This window comes from Stenella coeruleoalba, assembly GCF_951394435.1.
Source record: "Stenella coeruleoalba genome assembly, chromosome: 17".
In the NCBI taxonomy this organism is placed as follows: Eukaryota; Metazoa; Chordata; class Mammalia; order Artiodactyla; family Delphinidae; genus Stenella; species Stenella coeruleoalba.
Window position 1 is genome coordinate 34893185 of NC_137163.1, and position 14345 is coordinate 34907529.

General features: G+C 40.0%; 1 long non-coding RNA gene across 1 annotated transcript in view; it reads right to left on the minus strand.

Moving 5' to 3' along the window:
* LOC307176211 overlaps nt 1–7612 on the minus strand; it is an 8757-nt gene extending 1145 nt beyond the window's left edge. The window contains exon 1 of the long non-coding RNA XR_013824645.1: nt 7459–7612. This is a non-coding gene — a long non-coding RNA (uncharacterized lncRNA). The remainder of the gene's footprint in view (nt 1–7458) is intronic.
* Between the last annotated feature and the right edge of the window lie 6733 nt (nt 7613–14345).

Here is a 14345-nt window from a genome sequence, read left to right on the forward strand (position 1 = left end):
GATAAACAGAAAATCACTGAGGTTGAAACAAATAAACAAAAAGAGAAGGAAGAAGAGAAAGTTACAAAGTTTGTGGAATATCAAAAGATGTGTCATTGGGATAGTTTGTTTTTCATTAATCGCATAATACATGATCAAAACTAACAGTAAAGGTAGTAGATCAATCACTTATAAACTTGGAGAAAGGTAAAAGATAAAAGTAGTAAAATCATCAATATCCAACAATAATTAGTTAAAGGAGACACATAACAAAAAGATGTAAAATATGATGCCAAAAACATTAAATGTGGGGTGTGGGAGTGAAAATGCAGGGCTGTTAAAAGGCATTCAAACTTAAGAGAGCAGCAACTTAAAATAATTACATGTATATAAACTTCATGGTAACCACAAAACAAAAATCTATAAGAGACCCAACACTAAAACTAGAGATAGTTATCAACTCACAAAGGAAGAGAGCAAAAGAAAAAGAAAGAAACAAAAAAGAACTATAAAACAACCCAAGAACAATTCACAAAATGGTAATAAGTACATATCTATCGATAATTACTTTAAATGTAAATGGACTAATGCTCCAATCAAAAGATATATAGTGGAGAATTCTCTGGCAGTCCAGTGGTTAGGACTCCGTGCTTCCACTGCAGGGGGCACGGGTCTGATCCCCGGTTGAGGAACTAAGATCCCTCATGCTGCGTGGCACAACCTAAAAAAATTTTTTTATTAAAGAAAAAAGATATATAGTGGATGAATGGATACAAAAACAAGATATATACTGCCTACATGAGACTCAATTCAGATCTAAAGACACACAGACTGAGTGAGGGGATGGGAAAAGGTATTCCATTGCAAATGGAAATCAAAAGAAAGCCAGGGTATCAATATTTATATCAGACAAAATAGACTTTAAAATAAAGACTTACAAGAGACAAGGCTATTACATAATGATCAAGGGATCAATTCAAGAAAAAGATATAACAATTGTAAATATATTTGCACCCAACATAGGAACACCTAAATACATAAAGCAAATATTAATAGACATAAAGGGAGAAATTGACAGTAACACAATACTAGTAGGGGATGTTAACACCCTACTTACATCAATAGATCATCCAGACAGAAAATCAGTTAGGAAACACTGGCCTTAAGTGGCACATTAGAACAAATGACTTAATAGATACATATAGAACACTCCATCCCAAAGCAGCAGAATACACATTCTTCTCAAGTACACGTGGAACATTCTCCAGAATGGATCACAGGCTAGGCAACAGAACAAGTCTCAGTAAATTTAAGATTGAAATCATATCAACCATCTTTTCTGACCACAACCCTATGGGACTAGAAATCAACTATAAGAAAAGAACTGCAGAAAACAAAACACATGAGGGCTAAACAATATGCTACTAAACAACTAATGGGTCACTAAAGAAATCAAAGAGGAAATCATAAAACACCTGGAAACAAATGATAATGAAAACATAATGATCCAAGATCTATGGGATGTGGCAAAAGCAGTTTGAAGAGGGAAATTTACAGTGATACAAGCCTACCTCAGGAAACAAGAGAAATCTCAAACAAAAAACCTAACCTTACACCTAAAGCAAATAGAGAAGAAAGATCAAAACCCAAAGTTAGTAGAAGGAAAGAAATCATAAAGATCATAGCAAAAATAAATGAATAGAGGCTAAAAATCTATAGAAAAGATCAATGAAACTAAGAGCTTGTTCTTTGAAAAGATTAAAAAAATTGATAAACCTTTAGCCAGACTCATCAAGAAAAACAAAGAGAGGGTGCAAATAAATAAAATCAGAAATGAAAAAGAAGTTACAACTAACACTAGAGAAATACAAAGGCTCATAAGAGACCTCTATGAACAATTATATGGCAATAACATGGATAACCTAGAAGAAATGGACAATTTCTTAGAAACGTACAATCTCCGAAGAAATAGAAAATATAAACAGACAAGTTACCAGTAATTAAATTGAATCAGAAACAAATAAACTCCCAACAAACAAAAGTCCAGGACCAGATGGCTTCACAGGTGAATTCTACCAAACATTTAAAGAAAAGTTAACACCTATCCTTCTCAAACTATTCCAAAAAATTGCAGAGGAAGAAATGCTTTTGAACACATTCTATAAGGTCAGCATCACCTTGATACCAAAACTAGGCAAAATATGACAAAAAATACAGGCCAATATCACTGATGAACATAGATTCAAAAGTCCTCAACAAAATATTGGGAAACCAAATCCAACAATACATTAAAAGGATCATACACCATGATCAAGTGGGATTTATCCCAGGGATGCAAGGATGGTTCAATATTCACAAATCAATCAACGTGATACAACACATTAACAAACTGAAGAACAAAAATCGTATGATCATCTCAATAAATGCAGAAAAAGCTTTTGACAAAATTCAACATTCATTCATGATAAAAACTCTCAACAAAGTGGGTACAGAGGGACCATACCTCAGCCTTATAAAGGTCACATACAACAGGCCCACAGCTAACATCATACTCAATGGTGAAAAGCTGAAAGCTTTCCTCTAAGATCAGGAAGAAGACAAGGATGCCCACTCTTGTCACGTTTATTCAACATAGTTTTGAAAGTCCTAGCCACAGCAGTCAGTACTAGGGATGTAATGTACAACATGATAAACATAGTTAACACTGATGTATGTTTTATATTAAAGTCATTAAAGGCACTTCCCTGGTGGCACAGTGGTTAAGAATCTGCCTGCCCACGGAGGGGGCACGGGTTCAAGCCCTGGTCCGGGAAGATTCCACATGTCATGGAGCAAGTAAGCCCGTGTGCCACAACTACTGAAGCCTGCGTGAGAAGCTCGTGCACCACAATGAAGAGTAGCCCCCGCTTGCCGCAACTAGAGAAAGCCCGCGTGCAGCAACGAAGACCCTACACAGCCAAAATAAATAAAAAAAGAAAAAAAAGTAATTAAAAGAGTAAATCCTACGAGTTCTCATCACGAGGAAAATGTTTTCTATTTCTTTAATTTTGTATCTCTATGAGATGATGGATGTTCACTAAAGTTATTTTGGTAACCATTTCATGATGTATGGAAGTCAAATCATTATGCTGTACAACTTAAAGTTATACAGTACGTATGCCAGTTATATCTCAATAAAACTGGATTAAAAAAAAGGAGCACTCCATTTGCTGCCCTCTGAGCCTTCCTCTACTGGCTCCCTAAGGATTACCCCTCACAGCCAGAGAAACAACAGCTTAAATCGATTTTCATTGGTAATAAATGGGCACAAAAGGAAATGCCTCTTTTTTCCCTGTTGGCACACATGTACTTGGTCATTTGAAATACAGCATAGCTGTTAATGAATTAGCAAAATAATGAGGAGCCATGAATATCTGGTTTAGAAAGAAGTCTTAGAAAATCCATTATCTCCTGGGCAAGATGGGAAAAGTTAGAGGGGTGTTGCTCTGAATCTTGAATTGTAGCAGAGGTGAGACCAAGTAGGATGTGCAGTTTGGTGGTGATTTTGGTGCTACAGACAGAGTTAGATTGTTGCTTACATTGAAAGGGAATGTAGTACTAGTCGTTTTTACCTGCATCTATAATGAAATGAGAATAAAGACAAATAAATACAAATTATGTAATAAATACCCAAGAACATCTACAGTGGCAATATTCTAAACAAGTATGAAAAGGAACATGTGAATATAAAACGCTCCCTTGTCCCATGGTTTCCTTCTCTCTAATATGGGAATATAAACACTGTTGTGTTTTTTTTTTTAATTTTTATTTATTTATTTATTTATTTATGGCTGCGTTGGGTCTTTGTTGTGGTGCGTGGGCTTCTCATTGCGGTGGCTTCTCTTGTTGCGGAACACGGGCTCTAGGTGCGTGGGCTTCAGTAGCTGTGGCTCACAGGCTTTAGAGCGCAGGCTCAGTAGTTGTGGCACACAGGCTCAGTAGTTGTGGCTCGCATGCTCTAGAGCACAGGCTCAGTAGTTGTGGAGCACGGGCTTAGTTGCTCCACAGCAGGCTGGATCTTCCTGGACCAGGGATCGAACCCTTGTCCCCTGAATTGGCAGGTGGATTCTTAACCACTGCGCCACCAGGGAAGTCCCAACACCATTGTTTTTGTGAGAATTAATGATAATCTTTGGATAACATCACTAGCACAATGTCTGGCTTGCAGTAACATTAAATAACTGGTTATTACTGATAGTTGCAGGATTTTTTTTTTTTTTTTTTTTTTTTTTGCGGTATGCGGGCCTCGTGGCCTCTCCCGTTGCGGAGCACAGGCTCCAGACGGGCAGGTTCAGCGGCCACGGCTCACGGGCCTAGCCGCTCCACGGCATATGGGATCTTCCCAGACCGGGGCACGAACCCATGTCCCCTGCATCAGCAGGCGGACTCTCAACCACTGCGCCACCAGGGAAGCCCCAGTTGCAGGATTTTTCTCGTTGTTTTAATTACTGTTTAAAAGCTGAGTTGCAACCTCAAATGGTTTCAGACCCAGGCCAGGAACATAAATGAGGCATGTGGGCCAGGTGGAGACTGTGGTACGTGGAGCGAGCGCATTTCTCCCAGGGGAGCAGCCCCCAGTCAGTTCCAGCCAGTCCCTGTCAGAGAAAAATGCCGGACTCCTCATCATTCTCCTCATTCTTATTCTTTTTTCAGGAAAAGCTGGAAATCCAGATTTTTACGTGAAATCTCCTGATTTTATATATTGAGAATTAAGCAATTCATATCTTTGGAGAGGATCGGGCCCACAAGCCTTGCACGCTCTGCTTTAAAGAAACAAAAGTGTCCCCCAGCTAGAGAATGTCTGTGGGATCCTGAGGGAATCACTCTTTTTTAGCCTTTCCCCCAGTGTCCTCCAGTCACTCCACACATTGCTTTCTCTGGTGAGCCGGCCAACAGTTCTGTCAATGTTTCTGCAGCCTGGGGTGAGGCAGGTTACCCTGTGCAAGGCTCTCACCAGGGGTCCTCCCTGACCCTGTTGGCCCAGGATAATCAGAAAGACCTTATGTGAAGCCCTCTCCTCCCCATTTTGGGCCCTCTTCTCACCCTTCTCCCAGGACCCTCTAAGGGCATGGCTAAGACAGTTTTTCACACTGAACTGCTAATGAATTAACAGCTCCCCCTTCACAATGGGTGTCTAGCTTTTCAAAGAGAACACTCGAAAGGAAATAGATCTGGTTACTAATGCAGGGATTTTAGGGTCCTTTGCACTTCAGAGGTGGGTCTTCCTTGGCTTTTCAGATCACACCAGGGGAGCAAAACCAAACTCTGTCTTTGTAGCAAGCTAGCTGAGCTCCAGCTTCTTCTGGGGCCTCGTTTAAAAGTCTTCAGGGATCCAGGAGAAGATGCTATTAGGTCTTCCCTGCTGTCGAATAGTCAGTTGACTTCTATTTAACGTCTGTTGTCAAGTCAAGAGCAGTTCAGTATCTACCAGGTATTGTTCAAAAAACACATCAAAAAAGGTACACTAATGCACAGAAGAGAGTGATCAGTATAGGTTGATGTAGAATGATCAGTTATTATTTCTAGGTTAAAAAAATTAGCAGTTTTTTGCTATAAGTTAATTTCATTGGCTTTCTCCATTCAGCCAAAGGATGTCCCCCGGCTTCTAAAAGCAGGCCTTGCAATTTAAGTGTGTGGTCACCAGGTGGTGGAAGTGGGCCATGTCCGTGGAATCTTACTGGTAGCTGGAGAAGCTGAGCTCACCTTGCCTCAAATCATCTTAAAACCACAGTGAGCTAGGACTTCCTTTCCTTTCAGCCATATTCAACCTGGAGTTCATCAAAAGATGTTTGCCTTTCTGGCAATTCCTGGCTATAAAGGTCTAGGTTTTAACCCAGAGTGCTCTTCCTGAAAAATTTCACCCTTCTGTTCACCTCAGAGAAAGTCAAGAGTTCAGAACCCTCCTTTTCCAATCAGCTCACCTTTGTCATCTAACACGTTCTATTTTCCTTTCCCCTCTTTGTACAGTAGAGGAGCCCCTCCCCTCTCCTTATATTCCTAGGAAGGACCACACGCTCTGCCTGGGGGCAAGCCTGGAGGCTTTATTGAGTTGTAGAGGCAGGCTGAAGGCTTGGAGGACCTGTCTAGGCAGGAGGGGGTGTTTCTTCTGCTTCCACTGCTGTTATCTGACAAGTTGATCAGTACCTCCATTTGGATACTTTTCTCAGCTGGGAACAGATGCATCAGGCAACTCAGACTTTTTACTGATCTGCACCATATATTGCTTAGGGGGTTACAAAGTAATTTTAGCAAGTAGGCAAATTTGCAAAGACAGAATTTACGCATAACAAGGATTAACTGTACAAATGCACCCAAAGATAGGATCTCGGCTCTCTGCACTTTTTTCTTTCCCCTTCCAATAAGAGCTCCTTTATTCTTACATTGTTAACTATCATCTCCAGACAGAGTACTTCAAAACATTCATTATAAAGCCTTTCTGGGGAATTTCCTGGTGGTCCAGTGGTTAGGACTCAGCACTTTCACTGCCATGGTCCCAGGTTCAATCCTTGGTTGGGGAACTAAGATCCCACAAGCTGCACAGTGTGGCCCAAAAAGAAAAAAAAAGCCTTTCTGTAGATGAGCAGTCCTCAAAGTATCGTTCCAAGGTCCTGGCGGGGGAGGGGGGTAAATCCTAAAGATAATCCCTTTGGCAACTGCATATCTGCGTGAATCTAGATTTTCTTTGTATACTTCAACTAAAACAGTTTGTCCTAACAAATCGAATGTAAAAGCGGATCTGAGAATACAGCTGTCTTCTCTTAACCAGACATTAAAGAGATTAGCAAAAGTGTAAAACGATCACTGAGGTTTTTTTGTTTTGGAAAATACAGTAATATTATTTATGTTAATTTGTAACTGGTTTGCTGTTACTTTTAAACAAATTACTAAAAATTTTATATGTCTTTGTTCTAATTTCTAATACAATAAACATTGGTAGATAAAACCCACTTAATCAAAAGTTCGTTGGCTCCGCAATAATTTTTAAGAGTATAAAACAGTCCTGAGACCAAAAGTTTGAGAACCAGCATGCTAGGCCTGTAATCACTTTTTCAATAGCGTTCCTGATATTTGTACTTGGACATCCCTTCAGCACCTTAACGCAACTTGACTAACAGTATATTCACCAGCCCTGCTCACCCTTAAGCCATTCCTTCTCCTGACATCTCAGTTTCCGGCATCGTCTTTCCCTCAGCCACCTCTAACGTTTCCCCTCTGTGCATCCCCTACAATTTTACTCAGGGGAAAAAAACTCAAGAACCTCTGCAGAATCCATGTCTTCCTTTCCATCCCCGCTCTATCCACCTCTCATCTCCCGTCTCCAGTCTCCATCATCCTGTCTCTGCAGTCACCAAACTACTGTGTGCTCTGCTAGCAAGCCAGTCATCACCCCATATGGCCACGCCACCTCCCTTCTCAAACACCAGCAATAGAGCCCATTACCTTCCGGATCAAGTGCAGGGTTTTAGTCCTCCATGTTTGAATGCGAGTGAAGGTTTCTAGCAGTGTCCCACTGTTCCTTTAATCAGACTTTCATTCTTCCCTTGAGGAGAGTAGGATTGGTGGCGAGGATGTAGGGTACAGGTGGGAGGTAGGTTGCTTCACTCCATATGCCAAATCGTCTGCATCCCTGCTGTAGTTCTTCCAGGACAGACCTTTACAGGTGTAACAAGTATGACTATTTTCCACTCACAAACTTATATAAGCACATGATTCACCCTCCCCTCTTCCTCCTCCCTAGGATTAGTTCTAAATCTCAGGGCTTATGCAATAGCCTGATATTGGTGGGGAAGGGCTAACTCTTCTTGGTTTTGGTCTGGCCTATGCTGACCTCCGTTGTGATGTGAGGCAATAGGCTTGCAGGGGGGGGGAGCATGGGGAGTTCCCACTATAGCTTCTAGTCCTGACTCACTGGAGAGGCCCTTCCACAGCCTTTGCTTCCAGAAAGGTCCCAGTGGTAGCCAAACGCAGATAGATTGCTCCTCTCCCAGTAGCAAGTTACTGATAATTGATAATAACGAAAGTTTATTGCACTCTTATTATGGGACAGTCTCCATACTGGAGGCTTTTAGACTTTATCTCATTTAATTGCCACAAGAGAGGAGTTTGGAGATTCTTCAGCCCTCCTGGAGGCAAACCGTGTGGCTGGCAGGGTCTTGGTGCTTTGGCTGGGTGTAAAGCCTGTGACTCTGAGGTGAGAGAGCCGAGTTCAGGAAATTGGTCCACCAGAGACCTCCTGGCTCCACATAATATCAAACGGCGAAAGCTCTCCCAGAGATCTCCATCTCAACGCTAAGACCCAACTCCACTCAACGACCAGCAGGCTCCCGTGCTGAACACCCTATGTCAAACAACTAGCAAGACAGGAACACAACCCCACCTATTAGCAGACAGGCTGCCTAAAATCATAATAAGGTCACAGACACCCCCAAACACACTACTGGATGTGGTCCTGCCCACCAGAAAGACAAGATCCAGCCTCATCCTCCAGAACACAGGCACCAGTCCCTTCCACCAGGAAACCTACACAACCCACTGAACCAACCACAGACACTGGGGGGCAGACATCAAAAACAATGGGAACTACGAACTTGCAGCCTGTGAAAAGGAGACCCCAAACACAGTAAGTCAAGCAAAATGAGAAGACAGAGAAACACACAGCAGATGAAGGAGCAAGGTAAAAACCCACCAGACCAAACAAATGAAGAGGAAACAGGCAGTCTACCTGAAAAAAAATTCAGAGTAATGATAGTAAAGATGATCCAAAATCTCGGAAACAGAATGGAGAAAATACAAGAAAATACAAGAAACGTTTAACAAGGACCTAGAAAAACTAAAGAGCAAAGGAACAACACAATAAATGGAATTAAAAATTCTATAGAAGGAATCAAGAGCAGAATAACTGAGGCAGAAGAACGGGTAAGTGACTTGGAAGATAAAATAGTGGAAATAGGGCTTCCCTGGTGGCGTAGTGGTTGAGAGTCCGCCTGCCAATGCAGGGGACATGGGTTCGTGCCCCGGTGGGGGAAGATCCCACATGCAGCGGAGCGGCTGGGCCCGTGAGCCATGGCCGCTGAGCCTGCGCGTCCGGAGCCTGTGCTCCGCAACGGGAGAGGCCACAACAGTGAGAGGCCCGCGTACCGCAAAAAAAAAAAAAAAAAAAAAATAGTGGAAATAACTACTGCAGAGCAGAATAAAGAAAACAGAATGAAAAGAATTGAGGACAGTCTCAGAGACCTCTGGGACAACATTAAATGCACCAACATTCAAATTATAGGGGTCCCAGAAGGAGAAGAGAAAAAGAAAGGGACTCAGAAAATATTTGAACAGATTATAGTTGAAAACTTCCCTAATATGGGAAAGGAAATAGTTAATCAAGTCCAGGAAGCACAGAGAGTCCCATACAGAATAAATCCAAGGAGAAACATGCCAAGACATATATTAATCAAACTACCAAAAATAAAATATAAAGAAAAAATATTAAAAGCAGCAAAGGAAAAACAACAACATACAAGGGAATCCCCATAAGGTTAACAGCTGATCCTTCAGCAGAAACTCTGCAAGCCAGAAGAGAGTGGCAGGACATATTTAGAGTGATGAAAGAGAAAAACCTACAACCAAGATTATTCTACCCAGCAAGAATCTCATTCAGATTTGATGGAGAAATTAAAACCTTTACAGACAAACAAAAGCTAAGAGAAGTCAGCACCACCAAACAAGCTTTAAAACAAATGCTAAAGGAACTTCTCTAGGTAGGAAACACAAAAGAAGGAAAAGACGTACAATAACAAACCCAAAACAATTAAGAACACGGTAATAGGAACATACATATCGATAACTACCTTAAATGTAAATGGATTAAATGCTCCACCCAAAAGACACAGACTGGCTGAATGGATACAAAAGCAAGATCCGTATATATGCTGTCTACAAGAGACACACTTCAGACCTAGGGACACGTACAGACTGAAAGTGAGGGGATGGAAAAAGATACTCCATGAAAATGGAAATCAAAAGAAAGCTGGAGTAGCAATTCTCATATCAGACAAAATTGACTTTAAAATAAAGACTATTACAAGAGTAAAAGAAGGACAGTACATAATGATAAAGAGATCAATCCAAGAAGAAGATATAACAATTGTAAATATTTATGCACCCAACATAGGAGGATCTCAATACATAAGGCACATGCTAACAGCCATAAAAGGAGAAATCGACAGTAACACAATCATAGCAGGGGACTTTAACACTCCCCTTTCACCAATGGACAGATCATCCAAATAAGGAAACACAAGCTTTAAATGATACATTAAACAAGATGGACTTAATTAATATTTATAGGACATTCCATCCAAAAAAAACAGAATACACTTTCTTCTCAAGTGCTCATGGAACATTCTCCAGGATAGATCATATCTTGGGTCACAAATCAAGCCTTGGAAAATTTAAGAAAATTGAAATTGTATCAAGTATCTTTTCCAACCACAAAACTATGAGACTAGATATCAATTACAGGAAAAAATCTGTAAAAAAAATACAAACACATGGAGGCTAAACAATACACTACTAAATAACCAAGAGGTCATTGAAGAAATCAAAGAGGAAATCAAAAAATACCTAGAAACAAATGACAATGAAAATACGATGACCCAAAACCTATGGGATGCAGCAAAAGCAGTTCTAAGAGGGAAGTTGATAGGAGTACAATACTATATCAAGAAACAAGAAACCTAACCTTACACCTAAAGCAATTAGAGAAAGAAGAACAAAAAACCCCCAAAGTTAGCAGAAGGAAAGAAATCATAAAGATCAGATCAGAAATAAATAAAAAAGAAATGAAGGAACTATAGCAAAGATAAATAAAACTAAAAGCTGGGGGCTTCCCTGGTGGCTCAGTGGTTGGGAGTCCGCCTGCCAATGCAGGAGACACGGGTTCGTGCCCCGGTCCGGGAAGATCCCACAGGCCGCGGAGTGGCTGGGCCCGTGAGCCATGGCCGCTGACCTGCACGTCCGGAGCCTGTGCTTCGCAATGGGAGAGGCCACAACAGTGAGAGGCCAGCGTATCGCAAAAAAACAAAACAAAACAAAACAAAAAACTAAAAGCTGGTTCTTTGACAGGAAAAACAAAATTGATAAACCATTAGCCAGACTCATCAAGAAAAAAAGGGAAAAGACTCAAATCCATAGAATTAGAAATGAAAAAGGAGAAGTAACAACTGACACTGCAGAAATACAAAGGATCATGAGAGATTACTACAAGCAACTATATGCCAATAAAATGGACACCCTGGAAGAAATGGACAAATTCTTAGAAAAGCACAACCTTCTGAGACTGAACCAGGAAGAAATAGAAAATATAAACCTACCAATCACAAGCACTGAAATTGAGACTGTGATTAAAAATCTTCCAACAAACAAAAGCCCAGGACCAGATGGCTTCACAGGCAAATTCTATCAAACATTTAGAGAAGAGTTAACACCTATCCTTCTCAAACTTTTCCAAAATATAGCACAGGAACACTCCCAAACTCATTCTACAAGGCCACCGTCACCCTGACACCAAAACCAGACAAAGATGTCACAAAGAAAGAAAACTACAGGCCAATATCACTGATGATATTGCATGCAAAAATGCAAAAATCCTCAACAAAATACTAGCAAAAATCCTCAACAAAATACTAGCAAACAGAATGCAGCAGCACATGAAAAGGATCATACACCATGATCAAGTGGGGTTTATCCCAGGAATGCAAAGATTCTTCAATATACGCAAATCAATCAATGTGATAAACCATGTTAACAAATTGAAGGAGAAAAAACATATGATCATCTCAATAGATGCAGAAAAAGCTTTTGACAAAATTCAACACCCATTATTGATAAAAACTCTCCAGAAAGTAGGCATAGAGGGACCTTACCACAACATAATACAGACCATATATGACAAACCCACAGCCAACATCATTCTCAGTGGTGAAAAACTGAAACCATTTCCTCTAAGATCAGGAACAAGATAAGGTTGTCCACTCTCACCACTATTATTCAACATAGTTTTGGAAGTTTTAGCCACAGCAATCACAGATGAAAAAGAAATTAAAGAAATCCAAACCAGAAAAGAACAAGTAAAGCTGTCACTGTTTATAGATGACATGATACTATACATAGAGAATCCTAAAGATGCTACCAGAAAACTTCTAGAGCTAATCAATGAATTTGGTAAAGTAGCAGGATACAAAATTAATGCCCAGAAATCTCTTGCATTCCTATACACTAATGATGAAAAATCTGAAAGAGAAATTAAGGAAACACTCTCATTTACCACTGCAACAAAAAGAATAAAATACCTAGGAATAAACCTACCTAAGGACACAAAAGACCTGTGTGCAGAAAACTATAAGACACTGATGAAAGAAATTAAAGATGATACAAACAGATGGAGAGATATACCATGTTCTTGGATTGGAAGAATCAACATTGTGAAAATGACTCTACTACCAAAAGCAATCTACACATTCAATGCAATCCCTGTCAAACTACCAATGGCATTTTGCAAAGAACTAGAACAAAAAAATTTCACAATTTGTATGGAAACACAAAAGACCCCGAATAGCCAAAGCAATCTTGAGAACGAAAAATGGAGCTGGAGGAATCAGGCTCCCTGACTTCAGACTATACTACAAAGCTACAGTAATCAAGATAGTATGGTACTGGAACAAAAACAGAAATATAGATCAATGGAATAGGATAGAAAGCCCAGAGGTAAACCCACACACCTTTGGTCACCTTAACTTTGATAAAGGAGGCAAGAATATACAATGGATAAAAGACAGCCTCTTCAATAAATGGTGCTGGGAAAACTGAACAGCTACATGTAAAAGAATGAAATTAGAACACTCCCTAACACCATACACAAAAATAAACTCAAAATGGATTAAAGACCTAAATGTAAGGCCAGACACTATAAAACTCTTAGAGAAAAACAGGCAGAACACTCTATGACATAAATCACAGCAAGGTCCTTTTGACCCACCTCCTAGAGAAATGGAAATAAAAACAAAAATAAACAAATGGGACCTAATGAAACTTAAAAGCTTTTGCACAGCAAAGGAAAACATAAACAAGACCAAAAGACAACCTTCAGAATGGGAGAAAATATTTGCAAATGAAGCAACTGACAAAGGATTAATATCCAAAATTTACAATCAGCGCATGCAGCTCAATATCAAAACAACAAACAACCCAATCCACAAATGGGCAGAAGACCTAAATAGACATTTCTCCAAAGAAGATATACAGATTGCCAACAAACACATGAAAGGATGCTCAACATCATTAATCATTAGAGAAATGCAAATCAAAACTACAATGAGATATCATCTCACACCGGTTAGAATGGCCATCATCAAAAAATCTATAAACAGTAAATACTGGAGAGGGTGTGGAGAAAAGGGAACCCTCTTGCACTATTGGTGGGAATGTAAATTGATACAGCCACTATGGAGAACAGTATGGAGGTTCCTTAAAAAACTGAAAATAGAACTATCATACGACCCAGCAATCCCACTACTGGGCATATACCCTGAGAAAACCATAATTCAAAAAGAGTCATGTACCACAATGTTCATTGCAGCTCTATTTACAATAGCCAGGACATGGAAGCAACCTAAGTGTCCATCGACTAATGAATGGATAAAGAAGATGTGGCACATATATACAATGGAATATTATTCAGCCATAAAAAGAAACGAAATTGAGTTATTTGTAGTGAGGTGGATGGACCTAGAGTCTGTCATACAGAGTGAAGTAAGTCAGAAAGAGAAAAACAAATACCGTATGCTAACACATATATATGGAATCTAAAAAAAAAAAAATGGTTCTGACGAACCAATAAAGACGTAGACTTAGAGAATGGACTTGAGGACATGGGGAGGAGGAAGGGTAAGCTGGGATGAAGTGAGAGAGTGGCATGGACATATATACACAACCAAATGTAAAATAGCTAGCTAGTGGGAAGTAGCCGCATAGCACAGGGAGATCAGCTTGGTGCTTTGTGACCACCTAGAGGGGTGGGTTAAGGAGGGTGGGAGGGAGACGCAAGAGGGAGGAGATATGGGGATATATGTATATGTATAGCTGATTCACTTTGTTATAAAGCAGAAAGTAACACACCATTGTAAAGCAGCTATACTCCAATAAACATGTTAAAAAAATTGTCACAAGAATCCTATAAGTATTAATATTGTCTCCCCTTTATAGATAGGCTCTGAGGAAAAAAATAGTTTGCCTAAATTAATGGCTAAGTAGCAGAGCTGTTGGATCTTACCCACAGA